Source organism: Labrus mixtus, chromosome 10, assembly GCF_963584025.1.
Source record: "Labrus mixtus chromosome 10, fLabMix1.1, whole genome shotgun sequence".
In the NCBI taxonomy this organism is placed as follows: Eukaryota; Metazoa; Chordata; class Actinopteri; order Labriformes; family Labridae; genus Labrus; species Labrus mixtus.
Window position 1 is genome coordinate 7,938,264 of NC_083621.1, and position 10,462 is coordinate 7,948,725.

A 10,462-nucleotide genomic window follows, 5' to 3' on the forward strand; every position below is an offset into this window, starting at 1 on the left:
AACCTTCCCCATGTCTCTTGTATGTTGTCTTTTAACATTGCATTCTTACCAAAAGGACTTTTTAATGTTAGCGTCATTATTTTAGTTCATATGTGCAGATCAAATTTTTTACAACCTTAGAGCAGACAAAGCTCTGCACCCCCAGACAAACTTTGGCACTCCCCGGAAGGAGATACTTTTGTGATCAATCAATTGTTTAAAGTCATAATGGATTTAGGAAAGTGAGTTAATAAAAAGTGACATTGGATAGATCTGGTGTTTGAGGCAAAACAAAGACTGTGGGTGTGAACAGAGGAGAAGAAAGCTATCCAAGTGCAAAAGAAGCAGAACAGAGAGGAGGAGGCTGAGGTGGAGGAGAATCATGAAGAGCCGAGCAGGATGATAAAATAAGATATTTTTCCTGCTACAAAGAGGTCCCACGGAGAAACAGAACTGATATTTCCAAATTTGTTGTGCAGGCCTGAAAGTGTGCGTTTGTGCATCCGTGCATATTGTATGAATGTCTGTTCACGTACATGTTCCCCATCTGGGTCTGTGTGGGTGGAGATTTTGAGTACTCTGGAACAAGCTGTATGATAATAACAGACGTACCTCTAGGCTACATATTCACCTCTCTTTCTCCACACCCTCAATGTCTGATATGAGACGAGTTCTATCACAAAGATAAAGGGATTTGTATAATGGACAAAAAACGTAAACGTACATTAAAGAGCCACAGTTGTGTCCTCACAGTGGATCATTTTAAAGCATCGCTGCTACATGTTCAGTGTTTCCTACACAACTTGTGGTTTAGTGTCATGAACCTATTGGTTGTGCCTGACAGGGTGGACAGTTTTTTTATCACAGAAAATATAGCACAATATAGGATACAATCTTTTTTTTTATTTGATAAAAATGATTCCTATTCAAATTCCCACATCCTGAGGATATAGTTTGCAACAAAAATGAACACAAACCAAGAAAAGGGAAATTACTCTAAATGTCCGATCCCTCCCGCTCGGTGTATTTGTTTGTTTCATTTCCACTCCAGCCTCCAGCTATGACCCACCTTTGTGGTTACTATGGTAAAGAGCTCGGAAACGATGTTTGTCAATGCAGTAGATTTCCCATGAATACTTTCCCATCTCCTTCATTTAAAGTTATTTTCTCAGGCACGAAAGAGAGCATAAAGACTCACGTTTTTTTTCCACTGCATGAGGTCTTCCTTTAAGAAAACGTGCAGTTGGAGAATCAGTGTAGGTCTGTGGTGAGTCAGAGCTTGTAGGACTGGTGCAGGAGAAACAGAATCCAGCATCTATGTTTAGAGCATGCCTTCAGAGATGGCTAAAGACCCTGACAGCTTCAATACACGGCTGATTACATAACTACGTAGCTGTCATAGTTCTAAAATGTAGGCCTATATACATTGGTGAAGCACAAAGGATTGTACTCCTCGTCGCAGGGATTTGTTTTCATGCCTGCCTCATCATTAGACAATGAGTGTTTGAAGATGCTGTGCCCACTACAACCCACACACACCGATCAGTCAGGGCAGCTTTACAAAATACTATTCAGCTCCAGTCATGCTGGCATGTGTGATGGGGATAACTGGGGGATGGGGTGATAAAAGGGTGTTAATTTTTTTGTGCATGTGCTGCTTCGTCTTCACAGAATCCCCAGCATTTATGCCCATGTGCTTATCTGGGCATGTCTTTCTGAACTGCAGCTGAATAAAACTGTCATGTGCATCATGCATGAATGTGTATAAAATGTGTATTAATCCATGTGCCAACATGTCTCACTCTCTCGTAGTGCAGTGCTTTCATTTCCTCACTCCTGCCTTTGCTTTGTCTCCAGTACATCTCTCAGTGTGTATTTCTGCAGCACAGCGAGTGTGTGGAAGCGAGGTGTCAGATTCTCTACAAATGTTCCAGCCACAGTTATCTAATGATTGTTCCCCACTTCTTCAGCTGACTCGGAGCCAAATTGTTTTGGAGGTGTTCACTGTGGCGGCTGCATGATTTGATTTGAGGCTGGGAAAAACATGAACATCTGGAACAGCTGTGTGTGTGTGTGTGTGTGTGTGTGTGTGTGTGTGTGTGCGTGTGTGTGTGTGTGTTCAAGTGTGTGCATGCGTAGCCTGAGAATCCCATAGAGTGTGAGCTAAGCAGTATTCTCCTGTTTGACTTGACGACTCAGCAGATCCAGACCTATGAAATGTCCCTCAGGTGTGAATATCGGAGTGACCTCTTGAATAGGACATCTCCCATTTCATCATTTTCTTTATTGAATAATGACCTGTCTTCCTGCTTAGTTCATTTATTTTTTTTCTTGGGGGAATTAAACACCAGGGAGGAATGGGACACTGTAAATATTATTCATACAAAAAACTATCTAAAAAAAATAGAGCAAAAAACATGCTTCTCCTGATTTGCTTTTTTTTTTTTTTGCCAGAGCTTGAATGTACAGTGAGTGTTTATCTTTTTCATTTGTCAGCCAATAAAAAGGTTATTAATTTGACTTCATATTATCCTTGCATGTATCTTCTTAATGAGAGACAGACTGGTAGCGTGGCATCAGCTGTACCTCACATGTACCCAGATGGCCCGTATGAGTCTCTGCTAAGGCCTCAAGCTGCATTTAAAAAAGAGCTTAAAGGGCTGCCACAAAGAGACTCGTTAAAATTCTTCAAGAACATTATGTTACATTTATAGGAAGGATTTTTGAGTTTGATTGTGTCGAAACAAATGGTGAAACATACAAAAACATAAAACATGAATCGTCATAAACCACATTATAATCAGATAAAAAAAAATAAGGTTTAATTACTGGCTTTGTGTTGTATATCAAAGGATGGTGAAAAGTGGGGGATATTTTTTGCCTTTGATGCTTCTTATTTACCTCTTGAAAGACTGTCATGATTGATTTGATAATGATGGCAACTCTGGTGTAAAAGTTTTCCAACAAGGTGTGCAGCAAAGATACAAAATAAAATAAAATGTGTATTAATCCCAATTAATTAATTTCTCCAAAATGTAAATAATGCATTTGGAAATCAATTTGTACAATGAGCCTTGCATATTCATGCTTTGCTACCTGTTAAAGGCCGAATCCTTTCATGTAATGGCATTTACATGTCATTTATATTAGTTCACACAAACACTCCATCCATCTGTTCCCCTCTGTCAAATTTTAGAACCCATTGTGGCCCGCGAGTCAAAAAGTTTGCCCACCCCTGATTTAGACTGTAACCATGAAAGCAGGACTCAAGGGGCTATCTAGAATTATTTTAATTCATCTTGTTGTTGGCATGAATGACATGAAAATCCATCCAATATTGTAGAGCGGTCTACCTGCATGTGTACAGAGGGCGAGTCAGAGAATAACCAAAGTCACGTCAATCAGGAGAGATCAATCAGGAGAGACTAGAAAATGAAGAAAAGATTATTTCTTAGAACAGATGTAATTTTCCTAAATCTTAACAGGAAGTCTTTGGTGCATTGTTTTGCAAGATTTTCATGTAAAAAAAAAACCCCAAAAAACCATGTGAATAGTCGTCTGTATCCTTCTGGTGTCTCCATGGACAGGCTGTGCACAGAGAGCCTAGGGGAAATGGCCTGTAAAAACAGCAGGGCTAGCTCCTTTCTATCACTGTCCTCCAGCTGGAGCACACACACACACACACGCACGCACACACACACACGCACGCACACACAGTTTTCTTGAGGAGCTGGTTCATCCTTCAACAAGTAGCCTATGTGAGCAGCCGTTGGGCCTGCATAGCTTCTAATACATCAACCAGACTCCCAGGGGCTGAAGGAGTGCATGAATAGATTGTGAAAAACAACTGATCTGATGTTAAACAGGAAACATTTCATCTGTCAGCATGCATTTGTGTTTTTTTCCCTTGTGTGAGTGTGCAGATGTTCCTTTCTGCCTTACCTGTCCGTTTCTAAAATGACTCTCCCATTTCTGCATAATAAGAAGCCTTTCTGTCCAACGGGCTGACATGAGTATTTGTTGTTCATTTGAATTAAAGCCCACTTATGGGAATGGGTTCATGATTGAGCTGAGCGAGATGGAGAACAAGGGAACCGGGGCTAGTTATCCACTTGCTGATGTGGGACATCATGTAGGGAGCAGAATATAGTGAGACTAATCTTTCACCCTGATACAGCAATACCAGCTGTCCTCCAAGCCCCGCAATGAAGACAGATGAGAGTGAACGGCTGAGATCAGTAGGAGCGGGAATTCATTTGCTAGTGTAAGTGTGCGTGTGTGTGTGTGTGTGTGTGTGTGTGTGTGTGTGTGTGTGTGTGTGTGTGGTTGTGTGTGTGTGTGTGTGTGTGTGGTTTTTGAGAAAGTGTTAGGGGACGGAAGGTGGGGATTGCCTGTGTTTTAAATCATTTGTTATATTCGAGAGAGAGAGAGAGAGAGAGAGAGAGAGAGAGAGAGCGAGAGCGAGCAAGAGACAAAGTATGTGCAAGTTCAATGAGTCACCATAGTGAGGCCAATAAGAGAGGAGGAAGTGAAACTCACTTAGTTATGATTCATTCTAAGAGTATAAACAGACAGATTTATGAGCAAAACAAACAACAACAACAACAAAATAAATGAAAGAATGAAACCAAAATACTGCAGAGGTTCCTGCAGGGCAGTATTGTGGCAGCATCACAGCATGGCCATTTGTTCCTGAGAGAAAAAAGTGACAAAATTCTGAAATATATTTAAACTTTGTCATGTCATATGCCATCAGGTGTTTTGAAACTACTCCGGAGGACATCACATGACATATCAAAGCTAAAATGACGAGTTACTGGAGAAACCTCTTGGAGAATTGTAAAGAAAAAATCTATTAAAATAACCCTAATTGTATTCTGTTGTTGGCGATGTAGTGATGAATGCTGTATGTTCTTCCGCGTCTGCTTTTGAGAAGTACCAATAACGACTTCCTCATTACCTTCACTACCCCTTTAAATGTGACATCACCTCACTAATCTGATTTTACAGAGGGGTGTGTTTCTGCTCTCTCGTTTGTCATCATCACACTGCTATTCATTTGGCTGACATTTCCGGTGTGTGGTCTTTTACACACACACACACACACACACACACACACGCACACACACATCACTGTACTTCCCTCATAGGCCTAATGCATCCCATATTCCCAGATTTTATGACCCTAGAAACAGTAATGTAAATGACATCACCATAATGATGAAACAAAATGTAACCAATGAAATTAGATTTAAGGTTAAGGTTAGGCATCATTAGGCATCATTGAGTTGCTGCTTTGTCTATTCTTCTTTTATTTGTTTTAACCTCTTTTCCAGACCTTCATTTTTTTCTTTCCTAAAGTTAATGATGACTTCTAAACTTGACCTGCAGACCATCGTCTGTTAGTCACAGCATGTTTGCACTCCTATAACATGAAGAAGCACTATGAATTGTTCTTTCATATTTAATAAGCTGTGGAGAAGAAGGTACCGCCACAGGTTTGGTACCTTGAGGAATATGCAATAAAAGGATAACTTTCATAAACACTGTTCAGCTGGTATGAGTGTTTGCATGCAAACATTAAAACTGCAGTCTTTTATGACTAAACATGTCTCATGTCTTCTGTCACTGAATCTTAAAGGGAAACATCACAGGTTCACACATAAAGGTCAGTGGACTCATCACAGCAGTGATACTCAGCCTGATGAATGACTTCTTCTATTGTTTAAAAGACCTGAGAGTTCTCATATCGTGTGCCGCCACTTGTCTTTCTGAAAGCCACAATTAGTTCTCCGGTCTTCTTGGTGTTCAGGGCAAGACTGTTTCAATTCATGCCCCAGGCCACTGCAGGACCTTTTCCCTGAGGGCTATTATGGCTTCTGCAAACTCTATGATGGTGTTTGAGTCATGTGTCGGCATGCAGTTAAAGGTGAAGAAGGAGCAGAGGAGAGGGCTTAGCAGACAGCCCTGGGGGACGCCAGTGTTGAGGGTGAGGGTGGAGGAGGTGTGATTCTCTACTCTAAAGCCGTTTTCACAAATGCACTCTCCATCAGGACCATTTCAGGAGGACTGCTCCAGATCCTCTCCTGACCTGTTCACATGTGCTGCTCGTTTTCAGCAAGTGTGAAAGCCCTATTACAGACTGGGATCTTTTAGTAACAAAGTATCCCGTCACATATTACAAAACTGCTAATGCCTGGGTCTCGAGAAGAATTTATACTTTATTGATCCCGTGAGGGGAAATTTGTTTTTACACTCTGTCTAGTAAACATGCTACACAAACATAGGCTGAAATACACACACATGCACAAACAGGATCCTATGGACATGCACTAATGGAGAGGTCTCAGGGTGAGGGGGATGCCCACAGCGGGAGCTCCTGAGCTTGTGGGGGGGGGTTGGGTGCCTTGCTCAGGGGCACCTTGGCAGTGCTCAGGAGGTGGCCTGGCACCTCTCCAGCTACCAGACCAATTTCCGGACTTGGTCCGTGCCGGGACTTGAACCGGTGACCCTCTGATTCCCAACCCAAGTCCCTACAGACTGAGCTACTGCCGCCCGCTCTAAGCTTTGTGATCAGATAATTGTGTAAAAATCAAAAAGGTACGAGAGAAAGCATAATCCTACATCATCAAAACATGCCTTACACATCCCCTTGCTAAAACAGGGAATGCCAAATTGTTATCACTCTGCACAAATGTTCTAACTTTCAAGGTTTAGGGTTAAATTTGCCTCTCAAAAACATAGAGGTATAAACAAACATATCTCATACACCAGGACAGTACAGTACAATTTTCTGTCACTGGAATAATATTTCACTCTAAACATGTCCTGAACTACTTTGACAGACTACCTTTGGTTAATTAGCCTTCTTCAGAGTGAGACACTCAAACTGCTGCCTGCAGGGAACAGCTTCTTTAAACTTGTCATATAAAGAAGAGGCAGCTTGGATCCGCCTCATTTATCCTCCGTCAATGATGTTTTGCCTTTAAAGACGAGCTGTTAGAGCAGAAGACAGCGTGGCAGTCTGGTGTGGCAACACTAAAGGAATGCCTGATCTGAAAATAAAACAGCAATCCAATCTCAATCCATATCATTAGCGTTATAATAGCAAACTGTAGGGGGCCTTTTTTTTATTATAGAGGTGCCAGGGTGACAGCTGATGAATTAGCCTGCATGCTAAAGCTGACATGTACTTGTAAATAGCCCAAGTCATTAAGCACTCTGTCAAAAGGGCATTTTATAAACAGCCTATTAGATTCTTCAACAGTGAAACCATCAGCTGCAAGAGGCTCCACACACAGGATGCTACATGGCTAAATGACTGTAATGAGCTGAGAAGCTCAATGAAAGGTGAAAAAAAGATTTATATGGATAAAAATGAAGAGTTAGCCACTGATTGTTTCAAAACAATTGACAGGGCATAAATTGCTGTAAAGAATTGGTAAAAGAATTTAATTTAGCGCAGACTTAAGTGTTGTCTGCTTTTTCAGAAATCATTGCATGTCGTACATCAAGGATATTTCATATTGAATATTTTTTTTAGCTTGAAGTATGATTTCCCATTTTGGCCAATTTCTGTTCAGTTGTTGCTGTTGTTCAGCGTTAAGATGATGAGAAGAGGTGGAGTTCAGACAAGTGAACTAATTCTTAATTCCTCTTTGATTTCAATAAGATGTTTTGAATAAAGTAGACACAACTTATGGACGGTCGCTGTTGGATCCAACTAAAAATCTAATTTTCTGTAAAGCAACACACATTTATCAGTTAGGCAGCTTTAACTTATAAGGTGGCATAATATACAAGTTGCAGAAAATGCATCTAACAAGATGGTTAAAATAGCTTCATTTTCACTTGTTTTACATATATTCACACTGCAAAACCTCTTCCCTGACCTCTGACACCGCATCCTACTCTCAAAATCAATACTCAACATACATTTAAATTTTAAATTTTATTCAGTTCATTCGAGGAGAGGGGTGGGAACTGAAAGCCTTCATAATACACATCTCTGTTTATCTGGAAAGTTGTAGTTGCTTTGAATTTTTCTCTGGCAACGAGGAGGTGTGGGGGTGGGGGCTGCTCAGGAAGAAGACGGGAATATCATCAAAATGTGGGCGTATATATACGGAAGGACATCTGTGCAGGAGAAGCGGAGATATTTGCAGACAAGGGGGAGGCTGAATGTGTCAGAATAAGAGTCGGAGGGGAGACAGAGGAAAGATGGAGAGATCTTTGTTCTATCTCAGCATAAGGCCCACGAGGTCATGTTACAGAGCGGGTCAATAACTTTCAGCTGTCGCCTTCATATGTATTACATTTTCATTATGAGGGGGATACAAAAACTCAGATACAAGACATGGCTAGACATGCTACACACACACACACACAAGGGAAGAAAATACAATCATGGCAAATCGCCAGGTGTCCCGCTGAGAATAACCATAGATGGATTTATTCTGAGGAACACCATTTCCTTCCTGTGTGTTTGTCCTCCTTGTGAACATGTTTTGTTACTGTGATATTTTCTCCTCTGTCCACGGTGGTATGAAAAGTAAACCTCAAGCTCTGTGTTTTTCTCTTTTTACATTTCCTGTCTTATCTGATAAATCCACATCAGAAAAACAAGAGAATGATATGTCCATGTGTGTTTTTTTTTTACACGATACATACAACACAACAGACTGAACTTTTGTATGTGTTCACTCTCACACCTTGAATCGCCTTACCGCCCTTATAAAAAGAACCGTATAACTATTTAAGTTTGGGTGTATACACATAATAATAAGCATCTGATATTATTAAAAAGTAGCTTCAGTTCAAAACCAAAATAACCATTCCTTATTTAGGTTTGATTTGTGCATGGGTGGTGATATTCAGGTATTTAATACAAAATGCAATGTATCCGATGTAATTAGTTCAACAACCAAATGAAATGTACATGGCAGCTATTCAGCTATATTTACACCTAGTGTTCGCTTTGTCCTAGGATTAAGTTTTGATGGTCACAGGTGTTGAGTGCATGCTGTGGTTCTCTAGTTTGGGTTTCCTGAGATGTGGCCATTGATCAACTGTATTTACAGTGACAGATGCTGATCATCTAAGAATAAAGTTCTATAAAGCAAAAATAGTTATCATTGCATTGTTTAGTGGAGAACAAACAGGGGCATCTCAGGCAACGCTGCATGTGTTTTCTAGTAGCTATCTGGTAATAGTGATATGGACAGCTGAATTTCATTCAGTCACAATGTGAAATTAAAATCAAAATGTAGGCTGCCGTGCTAAATGAGAAATATACTGTATGTCTTAGGTGTTCTGATAGTTTTAAACATTTATTTATTTTCATTTAGAGTTGTGTGGGTGATTAAGGAGCATCATCTATCATGTCATGTGTGTATTTTTACTATTCCAAGCACAACAAAAAATTTTTTTTTTTTTGCATGTAATTATTTGATTTTGGATCATGCCCTTTCCTCTAACAGTACTTAAAGTATGCAAATAACATGTAGTCATGGCTACCGTTTGCAAGATACCTATCTTGAAACCATTATTCAGGTTAATAAGTGCTTGCTGTTCATTACAAATTCAGACAATACTTAATGAGCCATTTAAAATCATTTAATTTTCCCATAATCAATGTGTTGTTATTGCATTATAAGAGAGTCTTAAAAGACTGCAGGTTGCCCATCGCTCGACCAGGCAAAATGTTTTTAAGGGAAACTGGACACAAACTAAAAATGCTAAGGAGACCTGAAAGCATTTATCTCTTCAATTACCTCAGTCTGGGAGGTTAGAAGAGGCTGCAAGCACTGTGGGCTGAAAGGCAGACAGACTGGCTGCGTCTGGGGTCTGAACCCAGATCTACATCTAGATTCAGGCCAGTCTCTGACGTCTCGCTCTGGCAGTCCATCAGCCAAAAGTCCTGGCCACAAACACAGTGAAGCTGCATGCTGTGGCCTCAGAGTTAACCAGAAGTCTGACAATCTATTTCTGCAGCAGACAACTTTGTGTTGTGCTGATGGGAATCAGGTGTAGCACAGAGTAGTCCTGTAGTTTGTGTGTGTGTGTGTGTGTGTGTGTGTGTGTGTGTGTGTGTGTGTGTGTGTGTGTGTCTTCCATTAAACTGTATTAGATGTTGGACCTTTGCTCTGTCCCAGGGGTGGCAGCAGACTGAGCTGAAAAGATTACCCAGAAGGCGGTGCAGTGTGGTGTGATGCATACGGCCCAGTTTCTGATGCATGAGCGATCTATAAATTCACTCTGTGCTTCAGGGAGACAATTTTTTTTTTAGAGTATTAACGCTCCTCTGGACCACACGTGCTCTCTAACAGGCACATAACACAACATTTCATGCAAGTAATACACATTTTGGTTCATCATTAACCTCCAGGGTCTGGTCTGGTCTGTTTTCAATGGCTCTGGTTTGGCCCCTTACTTACAAATATGAGACATTTGAAATGTTCTTGCAACTAGTGTCTTTTTAATG